The sequence below is a fragment of the Ambystoma mexicanum genome, chromosome 6q (genome assembly GCF_040938575.1).
Source record: "Ambystoma mexicanum isolate Mex_15411 chromosome 6q, UKY_AmexF1_1, whole genome shotgun sequence".
Classification (NCBI taxonomy): domain Eukaryota; kingdom Metazoa; phylum Chordata; class Amphibia; order Caudata; family Ambystomatidae; genus Ambystoma; species Ambystoma mexicanum.
This window is the reverse complement of record NC_090937.1, coordinates 1,628,020,581-1,628,032,491: the sequence shown is the minus strand read 5'-3', so window position 1 is coordinate 1,628,032,491 and position 11,911 is coordinate 1,628,020,581. Positions and strand designations below refer to the sequence as shown.

The 11,911-nt window shown below is 50.0% G+C and overlaps 2 non-coding genes across 2 annotated transcripts; both read right to left on the bottom strand.

Annotated features, from left to right (window-relative positions):
- Positions 1 to 7,377: 7,377 nt before the first annotated feature.
- TRNAG-UCC (transfer RNA glycine (anticodon UCC)) lies at positions 7,378 to 7,449 on the bottom strand. Its single transcript has one exon. It is a non-coding gene; the product is annotated as a tRNA-Gly (tRNA).
- Positions 7,450 to 11,137: 3,688 nt separating this feature from the next.
- On the bottom strand, positions 11,138 to 11,209 carry TRNAG-UCC (transfer RNA glycine (anticodon UCC)). The gene has a single exon. It is a non-coding gene; the product is annotated as a tRNA-Gly (tRNA).
- Positions 11,210 to 11,911: the final 702 nt, after the last annotated feature.

Here is an 11,911-nt window from a genome sequence, read left to right as displayed (position 1 = left end):
TCGCATCATGAGGTCTTGCCGGTCAGCCCAACATTTCCCCGGGACCCCTTAAAAAAGGAGCTTGGTTTTAAGTTTGGTTTGATTGAACAGTGCATTTTGTTGGCTGGGCTGGGACCCTCTCCTATTTAGCGCAAGAGTGGAACGAGGCAGCAAGTTCAAGGAATGACATTGCATCCAGGCACTTACAGCTCTTTGTGCCCTAATGCCATGACACAAAAACATAATTTGAAAAAAGTTAGCAGAGGATGGTTTTGATCCATCGACCTCTGTGTTATGGGCCCAGCACGCTTCCGCTGCGCCACTCTGCTGGTTGGAGAACAAGAGCTTTTCTGGGCTTTTACAGCCTACAAACCGACAACCCTAGACCCAGTTTCGAGTGAAGCGGGCAGTAGGCCTTACAAAGCCAAACAACCTGCAACCACGCACTCCCATCCCATGGCCTTTTGCAGACAGGCCTCATTTCTCTAGCTCACACCCTAACTGCCAACACCCCTTCCCCTTCTCTCTCTGTCTCTCTCTCTCTGTCTCTCTCTCTCATTCTCTCTCTCTCGCAAATAGATACTTTACTTCCCAGGTGCAACAAAACAAGCCTTCTCGAGCTGGCAGATATGGGAAGGAAGGAAGGAAGGGCCAGTTTGGAAACTCAACTCAATTACCATAAATCCCCTGCTAAGGGTTATGGGAGGGAGGAATGAAGGAACTTTGCTTCAGGGAAAGGGCTGCTGCTGCTTCAGCATGTGAGGAGCGCAGCCACACGTTTCACCTTCTTCAGTATGTTGGTTTACAGGATGAGAGAGATCCTGAAACCTCACTCTAATAGGCTGAGGTGCTGTGCTCGGTGGCCTGCTGGGACCAAGGCCCGTCAGGGCAAGGCGAATAGGCCTTTGTCAGGCCTTCGTCAGGGCTTTGTCGGGGAGGGGCCAGGAGCCCTGCTCGCTTCAATCCCCTCACCGATAGACAGTTGCAGAAACTAGGATGCAAGAACCTTTCCTGGATGGGGTTTTGATTTTCACGAAAAGTGTGTCAGCTTTGCTTTCAGCATGAGTCTGATTTCCAAAAAATGCATTTTGAACAATTTAAAGATTTGATCTGCGTTGGCCGGGAATCGAACCTGGGTCAACTGCTTGGAAGGCAGCTATGCTCACCACTATACCACCAACGCCTGCCTGTCTGGGCTATCTGATGGAGCGGCCCTTAGAAATAAGAATAAGTCATTGGCTGGGAATGAAAAAAGCTTGCGTTTGACGCAGAAGCAGTTCGCATCATGAGGTCTTGCCGGTCAGCCCAACATTTCCCCGGGACCCCTTAAAAAAGGAGCTTGGTTTTAAGTTTGGTTTGATTGAACAGTACATTTTGTTGGCTGGGCTGGGACCCTCTCCTATTTAGCGCAAGAGTGGAACGAGGCAGCAAGTTCAAGGAATGACATTGCATCCAGGCACTTACAGCTCTTTCTGCCCTAATGCCATGACACAAAAACATAATTTGAAAAAAGTTAGCAGAGGATGGTTTCGATCCATCGACCTCTGGGTTATGGGCCCAGCACGCTTCCGCTGCGCCACTCTGCTGGTTGGAGAACAAGAGCTTTTCTGGGCTTTTACAGCCTACAAACCGACAACCCTAGACCCAGTTTCGAGTGAAGCGGGCAGTAGGCCTTACAAAGCCAAACAACCTGCAACCACGCACTCCCATCCCATGGCCTTTTGCAGACAGGCCTCATTTCTCTAGCTCACACCCTAACTGCCAACACCCCTTCCCCTTCTCTCTCTGTCTCTCTCTCTCTGTCTCTCTCTCTCATTCTCTCTCTCTCGCAAATAGATACTTTACTTCCCAGGTGCAACAAAACAAGCCTTCTCGAGCTGGCAGATATGGGAAGGAAGGAAGGAAGGGCCAGTTTGGAAACTCAACTCAATTACCATAAATCCCCTGCTAAGGGTTATGGGAGGGAGGAATGAAGGAACTTTGCTTCAGGGAAAGGGCTGCTGCTGCTTCAGCATGTGAGGAGCGCAGCCACACGTTTCACCTTCTTCAGTATGTTGGTTTACAGGATGAGAGAGATCCTGAAACCTCACTCTAATAGGCTGAGGTGCTGTGCTCGGTGGCCTGCTGGGACCAAGGCCCGTCAGGGCAAGGCGAATAGGCCTTTGTCAGGCCTTCGTCAGGGCTTTGTCGGGGAGGGGCCAGGAGCCCTGCTCGCTTCAATCCCCTCACCGATAGACAGTTGCAGAAACTAGGATGCAAGAACCTTTCCTGGATGGGGTTTTGATTTTCACGAAAAGTGTGTCAGCTTTGCTTTCAGCATGAGTCTGATTTCCAAAAAATGCATTTTGAACAATTTAAAGATTTGATCTGCGTTGGCCGGGAATCGAACCGGGGTCAACTGCTTGGAAGGCAGCTATGCTCACCACTATACCACCAACGCCTGCCTGTCTGGGCTATCTGATGGAGCGGCCCTTAGAAATAAGAATAAGTCATTGGCTGGGAATGAAAAAAGCTTGCGTTTGACGCAGAAGCAGTTCGCATCATGAGGTCTTGCCGGTCAGCCCAACATTTCCCCGGGACCCCTTAAAAAAGGAGCTTGGTTTTAAGTTTGGTTTGATTGAACAGTACATTTTGTTGGCTGGGCTGGGACCCTCTCCTATTTAGCGCAAGAGTGGAACGAGGCAGCAAGTGCAAGGAATGACATTGCATCCAGGCACTTACAGCTCTTTGTGCCCTAATGCTATGACACAAAAACATAATTTGAAAAAAGTTAGCAGAGGATGGTTTCGATCCATCGACCTCTGGGTTATGGGCCCAGCACGCTTCCGCTGCGCCACTCTGCTGGTTGGAGAACAAGAGCTTTTCTGGGCTTTTACAGCCTACAAACCGACAACCCTAGACCCAGTTTCGAGTGAAGCGGGCAGTAGGCCTTACAAAGCCAAACAACCTGCAACCACGCACTCCCATCCCATGGCCTTTTGCAGACAGGCCTCATTTCTCTAGCTCACACCCTAACTGCCAACACCCCTTCCCCTTCTCTCTCTGTCTCTCTCTCTCTGTCTCTCTCTCTCATTCTCTCTCTCTCGCAAATAGATACTTTACTTCCCAGGTGCAACAAAACAAGCCTTCTCGAGCTGGCAGATATGGGAAGGAAGGAAGGAAGGGCCAGTTTGGAAACTCAACTCAATTACCATAAATCCCCTGCTAAGGGTTATGGGAGGGAGGAATGAAGGAACTTTGCTTCAGGGAAAGGGCTGCTGCTGCTTCAGCATGTGAGGAGCGCAGCCACACGTTTCACCTTCTTCAGTATGTTGGTTTACAGGATGAGAGAGATCCTGAAACCTCACTCTAATAGGCTGAGGTGCTGTGCTCGGTGGCCTGCTGGGACCAAGGCCCGTCAGGGCAAGGCGAATAGGCCTTTGTCAGGCCTTCGTCAGGGCTTTGTCGGGGAGGGGCCAGGAGCCCTGCTCGCTTCAATCCCCTCACCGATAGACAGTTGCAGAAACTAGGATGCAAGAACCTTTCCTGGATGGGGTTTTGATTTTCACGAAAAGTGTGTCAGCTTTGCTTTCAGCATGAGTCTGATTTCCAAAAAATGCATTTTGAACAATTTAAAGATTTGATCTGCGTTGGCCGGGAATCGAACCGGGGTCAACTGCTTGGAAGGCAGCTATGCTCACCACTATACCACCAACGCCTGCCTGTCTGGGCTATCTGATGGAGCGGCCCTTAGAAATAAGAATAAGTCATTGGCTGGGAATGAAAAAAGCTTGCGTTTGACGCAGAAGCAGTTCGCATCATGAGGTCTTGCCGGTCAGCCCAACATTTCCCCGGGACCCCTTAAAAAAGGAGCTTGGTTTTAAGTTTGGTTTGATTGAACAGTACATTTTGTTGGCTGGGCTGGGACCCTCTCCTATTTAGCGCAAGAGTGGAACGAGGCAGCAAGTTCAAGGAATGACATTGCATCCAGGCACTTACAGCTCTTTGTGCCCTAATGCCATGACACAAAAACATAATTTGAAAAAAGTTAGCAGAGGATGGTTTCGATCCATCGACCTCTGGGTTATGGGCCCAGCACGCTTCCGCTGCGCCACTCTGCTGGTTGGAGAACAAGAGCTTTTCTGGGCTTTTACAGCCTACAAACCGACAACCCTAGACCCAGTTTCGAGTGAAGCGGGCAGTAGGCCTTACAAAGCCAAACAACCTGCAACCACGCACTCCCATCCCATGGCCTTTTGCAGACAGGCCTCATTTCTCTAGCTCACACCCTAACTGCCAACACCCCTTCCCCTTCTCTCTCTGTCTCTCTCTCTCTCTGTCTCTCTCTCTCATTCTCTCTCTCTCGCAAATAGATACTTTACTTCCCAGGTGCAACAAAACAAGCCTTCTCGAGCTGGCAGATATGGGAAGGAAGGAAGGAAGGGCCAGTTTGGAAACTCAACTCAATTACCATAAATCCCCTGCTAAGGGTTATGGGAGGGAGGAATGAAGGAACTTTGCTTCAGGGAAAGGGCTGCTGCTGCTTCAGCATGTGAGGAGCGCAGCCACACGTTTCACCTTCTTCAGTATGTTGGTTTACAGGATGAGAGAGATCCTGAAACCTCACTCTAATAGGCTGAGGTGCTGTGCTCGGTGGCCTGCTGGGACCAAGGCCCGTCAGGGCAAGGCGAATAGGCCTTTGTCAGGCCTTCGTCAGGGCTTTGTCGGGGAGGGGCCAGGAGCCCTGCTCGCTTCAATCCCCTCACCGATAGACAGTTGCAGAAACTAGGATGCAAGAACCTTTCCTGGATGGGGTTTTGATTTTCACGAAAAGTGTGTCAGCTTTGCTTTCAGCATGAGTCTGATTTCCAAAAAATGCATTTTGAACAATTTAAAGATTTGATCTGCGTTGGCCGGGAATAGAACCCGGGTCAACTGCTTGGAAGGCAGCTATGCTCACCACTATACCACCAACCCCTGCCTGTCTGGGCTATCTGATGGAGCGGCCCTTAGAAATAAGAATAAGTCATTGGCTGGGAATGAAAAAAGCTTGCGTTTGACGCAGAAGCAGTTCGCATCATGAGGTCTTGCCGGTCAGCCCAACATTTCCCCGGGACCCCTTAAAAAAGGAGCTTGGTTTTAAGTTTGGTTTGATTGAACAGTACATTTTGTTGGCTGGGCTGGGACCCTCTCCTATTTAGCGCAAGAGTGGAACGAGGCAGCAAGTTCAAGGAATGACATTGCATCCAGGCACTTACAGCTCTTTGTGCCCTAATGCCATGACACAAAAACATAATTTGAAAAAAGTTAGCAGAGGATGGTTTCGATCCATCGACCTCTGGGTTATGGGCCCAGCACGCTTCCGCTGCGCCACTCTGCTGGTTGGAGAACAAGAGCTTTTCTGGGCTTTTACAGCCTACAAACCGACAACCCTAGACCCAGTTTCGAGTGAAGCGGGCAGTAGGCCTTACAAAGCCAAACAACCTGCAACCACGCACTCCCATCCCATGGCCTTTTGCAGACAGGCCTCATTTCTCTAGCTCACACCCTAACTGCCAACACCCCTTCCCCTTCTCTCTCTGTCTCTCTCTCTCTGTCTCTCTCTCTCATTCTCTCTCTCTCGCAAATAGATACTTTACTTCCCAGGTGCAACAAAACAAGCCTTCTCGAGCTGGCAGATATGGGAAGGAAGGAAGGAAGGGCCAGTTTGGAAACTCAACTCAATTACCATAAATCCCCTGCTAAGGGTTATGGGAGGGAGGAATGAAGGAACTTTGCTTCAGGGAAAGGGCTGCTGCTGCTTCAGCATGTGAGGAGCGCAGCCACACGTTTCACCTTCTTCAGTATGTTGGTTTACAGGATGAGAGAGATCCTGAAACCTCACTCTAATAGGCTGAGGTGCTGTGCTCGGTGGCCTGCTGGGACCAAGGCCCGTCAGGGCAAGGCGAATAGGCCTTTGTCAGGCCTTCGTCAGGGCTTTGTCGGGGAGGGGCCAGGAGCCCTGCTCGCTTCAATCCCCTCACCGATAGACAGTTGCAGAAACTAGGATGCAAGAACCTTTCCTGGATGGGGTTTTGATTTTCACGAAAAGTGTGTCAGCTTTGCTTTCAGCATGAGTCTGATTTCCAAAAAATGCATTTTGAACAATTTAAAGATTTGATCTGCGTTGGCAGGGAATCGAACCCAGGTCAACTGCTTGGAAGGCAGCTATGCTCACCACTATACCACCAACGCCTGCCTGTCTGGGCTATCTGATGGAGCGGCCCTTAGAAATAAGAATAAGTCATTGGCTGGGAATGAAAAAAGCTTGCGTTTGACGCAGAAGCAGTTCGCATCATGAGGTCTTGCCGGTCAGCCCAACATTTCCCCGGGACCCCTTAAAAAAGGAGCTTGGTTTTAAGTTTGGTTTGATTGAACAGTACATTTTGTTGGCTGGGCTGGGACCCTCTCCTATTTAGCGCAAGAGTGGAACGAGGCAGCAAGTTCAAGGAATGACATTGCATCCAGGCACTTACAGCTCTTTGTGCCCTAATGCCATGACACAAAAACATAATTTGAAAAAAGTTAGCAGAGGATGGTTTCGATCCATCGACCTCTGGGTTATGGGCCCAGCACGCTTCCGCTGCGCCACTCTGCTGGTTGGAGAACAAGAGCTTTTCTGGGCTTTTACAGCCTACAAACCGACAACCCTAGACCCAGTTTCGAGTGAAGCGGGCAGTAGGCCTTACAAAGCCAAACAACCTGCAACCACGCACTCCCATCCCATGGCCTTTTGCAGACAGGCCTCATTTCTCTAGCTCACACCCTAACTGCCAACACCCCTTCCCCTTCTCTCTCTGTCTCTCTCTCTCTGTCTCTCTCTCTCATTCTCTCTCTCTCGCAAATAGATACTTTACTTCCCAGGTGCAACAAAACAAGCCTTCTCGAGCTGGCAGATATGGGAAGGAAGGAAGGAAGGGCCAGTTTGGAAACTCAACTCAATTACCATAAATCCCCTGCTAAGGGTTATGGGAGGGAGGAATGAAGGAACTTTGCTTCAGGGAAAGGGCTGCTGCTGCTTCAGCATGTGAGGAGCGCAGCCACACGTTTCACCTTCTTCAGTATGTTGGTTTACAGGATGAGAGAGATCCTGAAACCTCACTCTAATAGGCTGAGGTGCTGTGCTCGGTGGCCTGCTGGGACCAAGGCCCGTCAGGGCAAGGCGAATAGGCCTTTGTCAGGCCTTCGTCAGGGCTTTGTCGGGGAGGGGCCAGGAGCCCTGCTCGCTTCAATCCCCTCACCGATAGACAGTTGCAGAAACTAGGATGCAAGAACCTTTCCTGGATGGGGTTTTGATTTTCACGAAAAGTGTGTCAGCTTTGCTTTCAGCATGAGTCTGATTTCCAAAAAATGCATTTTGAACAATTTAAAGATTTGATCTGCGTTGGCCGGGAATCGAACCCGGGTCAACTGCTTGGAAGGCAGCTATGCTCACCACTATACCACCAACGCCTGCCTGTCTGGGCTATCTGATGGAGCGGCCCTTAGAAATAAGAATAAGTCATTGGCTGGGAATGAAAAAAGCTTGCGTTTGACGCAGAAGCAGTTCGCATCATGAGGTCTTGCCGGTCAGCCCAACATTTCCCCGGGACCCCTTAAAAAAGGAGCTTGGTTTTAAGTTTGGTTTGATTGAACAGTACATTTTGTTGGCTGGGCTGGGACCCTCTCCTATTTAGCGCAAGAGTGGAACGAGGCAGCAAGTTCAAGGAATGACATTGCATCCAGGCACTTACAGCTCTTTGTGCCCTAATGCCATGACACAAAAACATAATTTGAAAAAAGTTAGCAGAGGATGGTTTCGATCCATCGACCTCTGGGTTATGGGCCCAGCACGCTTCCGCTGCGCCACTCTGCTGGTTGGAGAGCAAGAGCTTTTCTGGGCTTTTACAGCCTACAAACCGACAACCCTAGACCCAGTTTCGAGTGAAGCGGGCAGTAGGCCTTACAAAGCCAAACAACCTGCAACCACGCACTCCCATCCCATGGCCTTTTGCAGACAGGCCTCATTTCTCTAGCTCACACCCTAACTGCCAACACCCCTTCCCCTTCTCTCTCTGTCTCTCTCTCTCTGTCTCTCTCTCTCATTCTCTCTCTCTCGCAAATAGATACTTTACTTCCCAGGTGCAACAAAACAAGCCTTCTCGAGCTGGCAGATATGGGAAGGAAGGAAGGAAGGGCCAGTTTGGAAACTCAACTCAATTACCATAAATCCCCTGCTAAGGGTTATGGGAGGGAGGAATGAAGGAACTTTGCTTCAGGGAAAGGGCTGCTGCTGCTTCAGCATGTGAGGAGCGCAGCCACACGTTTCACCTTCTTCAGTATGTTGGTTTACAGGATGAGAGAGATCCTGAAACCTCACTCTAATAGGCTGAGGTGCTGTGCTCGGTGGCCTGCTGGGACCAAGGCCCGTCAGGGCAAGGCGAATAGGCCTTTGTCAGGCCTTCGTCAGGGCTTTGTCGGGGAGGGGCCAGGAGCCCTGCTCGCTTCAATCCCCTCACCGATAGACAGTTGCAGAAACTAGGATGCAAGAACCTTTCCTGGATGGGGTTTTGATTTTCACGAAAAGTGTGTCAGCTTTGCTTTCAGCATGAGTCTGATTTCCAAAAAATGCATTTTGAACAATTTAAAGATTTGATCTGCGTTGGCCGGGAATAGAACCCGGGTCAACTGCTTGGAAGGCAGCTATGCTCACCACTATACCACCAACGCCTGCCTGTCTGGGCTATCTGATGGAGCGGCCCTTAGAAATAAGAATAAGTCATTGGCTGGGAATGAAAAAAGCTTGCGTTTGACGCAGAAGCAGTTCGCATCATGAGGTCTTGCCGGTCAGCCCAACATTTCCCCGGGACCCCTTAAAAAAGGAGCTTGGTTTTAAGTTTGGTTTGATTGAACAGTACATTTTGTTGGCTGGGCTGGGACCCTCTCCTATTTAGCGCAAGAGTGGAACGAGGCAGCAAGTTCAAGGAATGACATTGCATCCAGGCACTTACAGCTCTTTCTGCCCTAATGCCATGACACAAAAACATAATTTGAAAAAAGTTAGCAGAGGATGGTTTCGATCCATCGACCTCTGGGTTATGGGCCCAGCACGCTTCCGCTGCGCCACTCTGCTGGTTGGAGAACAAGAGCTTTTCTGGGCTTTTACAGCCTACAAACCGACAACCCTAGACCCAGTTTCGAGTGAAGCGGGCAGTAGGCCTTACAAAGCCAAACAACCTGCAACCACGCACTCCCATCCCATGGCCTTTTGCAGACAGGCCTCATTTCTCTAGCTCACACCCTAACTGCCAACACCCCTTCCCCTTCTCTCTCTGTCTCTCTCTCTCTGTCTCTCTCTCTCATTCTCTCTCTCTCGCAAATAGATACTTTACTTCCCAGGTGCAACAAAACAAGCCTTCTCGAGCTGGCAGATATGGGAAGGAAGGAAGGAAGGGCCAGTTTGGAAACTCAACTCAATTACCATAAATCCCCTGCTAAGGGTTATGGGAGGGAGGAATGAAGGAACTTTGCTTCAGGGAAAGGGCTGCTGCTGCTTCAGCATGTGAGGAGCGCAGCCACACGTTTCACCTTCTTCAGTATGTTGGTTTACAGGATGAGAGAGATCCTGAAACCTCACTCTAATAGGCTGAGGTGCTGTGCTCGGTGGCCTGCTGGGACCAAGGCCCGTCAGGGCAAGGCGAATAGGCCTTTGTCAGGCCTTCGTCAGGGCTTTGTCGGGGAGGGGCCAGGAGCCCTGCTCGCTTCAATCCCCTCACCGATAGACAGTTGCAGAAACTAGGATGCAAGAACCTTTCCTGGATGGGGTTTTGATTTTCACGAAAAGTGTGTCAGCTTTGCTTTCAGCATGAGTCTGATTTCCAAAAAATGCATTTTGAACAATTTAAAGATTTGATCTGCGTTGGCCCCGGGTCAACTGCTTGGAAGGCAGCTATGCTCACCACTATACCACCAACGCCTGCCTGTCTGGGCTATCTGATGGAGCGGCCTTTAGAAATAAGAATAAGTCATTGGCTGGGAATGAAAAAAGCTTGCGTTTGACGCAGAAGCAGTTCGCATCATGAGGTCTTGCCGGTCAGCCCAACATTTCCCCGGGACCCCTTAAAAAAGGAGCTTGGTTTTAAGTTTGGTTTGATTGAACAGTGCATTTTGTTGGCTGGGCTGGGACCCTCTCCTATTTAGCGCAAGAGTGGAACGAGGCAGCAAGTTCAAGGAATGACATTGCATCCAGGCACTTACAGCTCTTTGTGCCCTAATGCCATGACACAAAAACATAATTTGAAAAAAGTTAGCAGAGGATGGTTTCGATCCATCGACCTCTGTGTTATGGGCCCAGCACGCTTCCGCTGCGCCACTCTGCTGGTTGGAGAACAAGAGCTTTTCTGGGCTTTTACAGCCTACAAACCGACAACCCTAGACCCAGTTTCGAGTGAAGCGGGCAGTAGGCCTTACAAAGCCAAACAACCTGCAACCACGCACTCCCATCCCATGGCCTTTTGCAGACAGGCCTCATTTCTCTAGCTCACACCCTAACTGCCAACACCCCTTCCCCTTCTCTCTCTGTCTCTCTCTCTCTGTCTCTCTCTCTCATTCTCTCTCTCTCGCAAATAGATACTTTACTTCCCAGGTGCAACAAAACAAGCCTTCTCGAACAAGCAGATATGGGAAGGAAGGAAGGAAGGGCCAGTTTGGAAACTCAACTCAATTACCATAAATCCCCTGCTAAGGGTTATGGGAGGGAGGAATGAAGGAACTTTGCTTCAGGGAAAGGGCTGCTGCTGCTTCAGCATGTGAGGAGCGCAGCCACACGTTTCACCTTCTTCAGTATGTTGGTTTACAGGATGAGAGAGATCCTGAAACCTCACTCTAATAGGCTGAGGTGCTGTGCTCGGTGGCCTGCTGGGACCAAGGCCCGTCAGGGCAAGGCGAATAGGCCTTTGTCAGGCCTTCGTCAGGGCTTTGTCGGGGAGGGGCCAGGAGCCCTGCTCGCTTCAATCCCCTCACCGATAGACAGTTGCAGAAACTAGGATGCAAGAACCTTTCCTGGATGGGGTTTTGATTTTCACGAAAAGTGTGTCAGCTTTGCTTTCAGCATGAGTCTGATTTCCAAAAAATGCATTTTGAACAATTTAAAGATTTGATCTGCGTTGGCCGGGAATCGAACCCGGGTCAACTGCTTGGAAGGCAGCTATGCTCACCACTATACCACCAACGCCTGCCTGTCTGGGCTATCTGATGGAGCGGCCCTTAGAAATAAGAATAAGTCATTGGCTGGGAATGAAAAAAGCTTGCGTTTGACGCAGAAGCAGTTCGCATCATGAGGTCTTGCCGGTCAGCCCAACATTTCCCCGGGACCCCTTAAAAAAGGAGCTTGGTTTTAAGTTTGGTTTGATTGAACAGTACATTTTGTTGGCTGGGCTGGGACCCTCTCCTATTTAGCGCAAGAGTGGAACGAGGCAGCAAGTTCAAGGAATGACATTGCATCCAGGCACTTACAGCTCTTTGTGCCCTAATGCCATGACACAAAAACATAATTTGAAAAAAGTTAGCAGAGGATGGTTTCGATCCATCGACCTCTGGGTTATGGGCCCAGCACGCTTCCGCTGCGCCACTCTGCTGGTTGGAGAACAAGAGCTTTTCTGGGCTTTTACAGCCTACAAACCGACAACCCTAGACCCAGTTTCGAGTGAAGCGGGCAGTAGGCCTTACAAAGCCAAACAACCTGCAACCACGCACTCCCATCCCATGGCCTTTTGCAGACAGGCCTCATTTCTCTAGCTCACACCCTAACTGCCAACACCCCTTCCCCTTCTCTCTCTGTCTCTCTCTCTCTGTCTCTCTCTCTCATTCTCTCTCTCTCGCAAATAGATACTTTACTTCCCAGGTGCAACAAAACAAGCCTTCTCGAGCTGGCAGA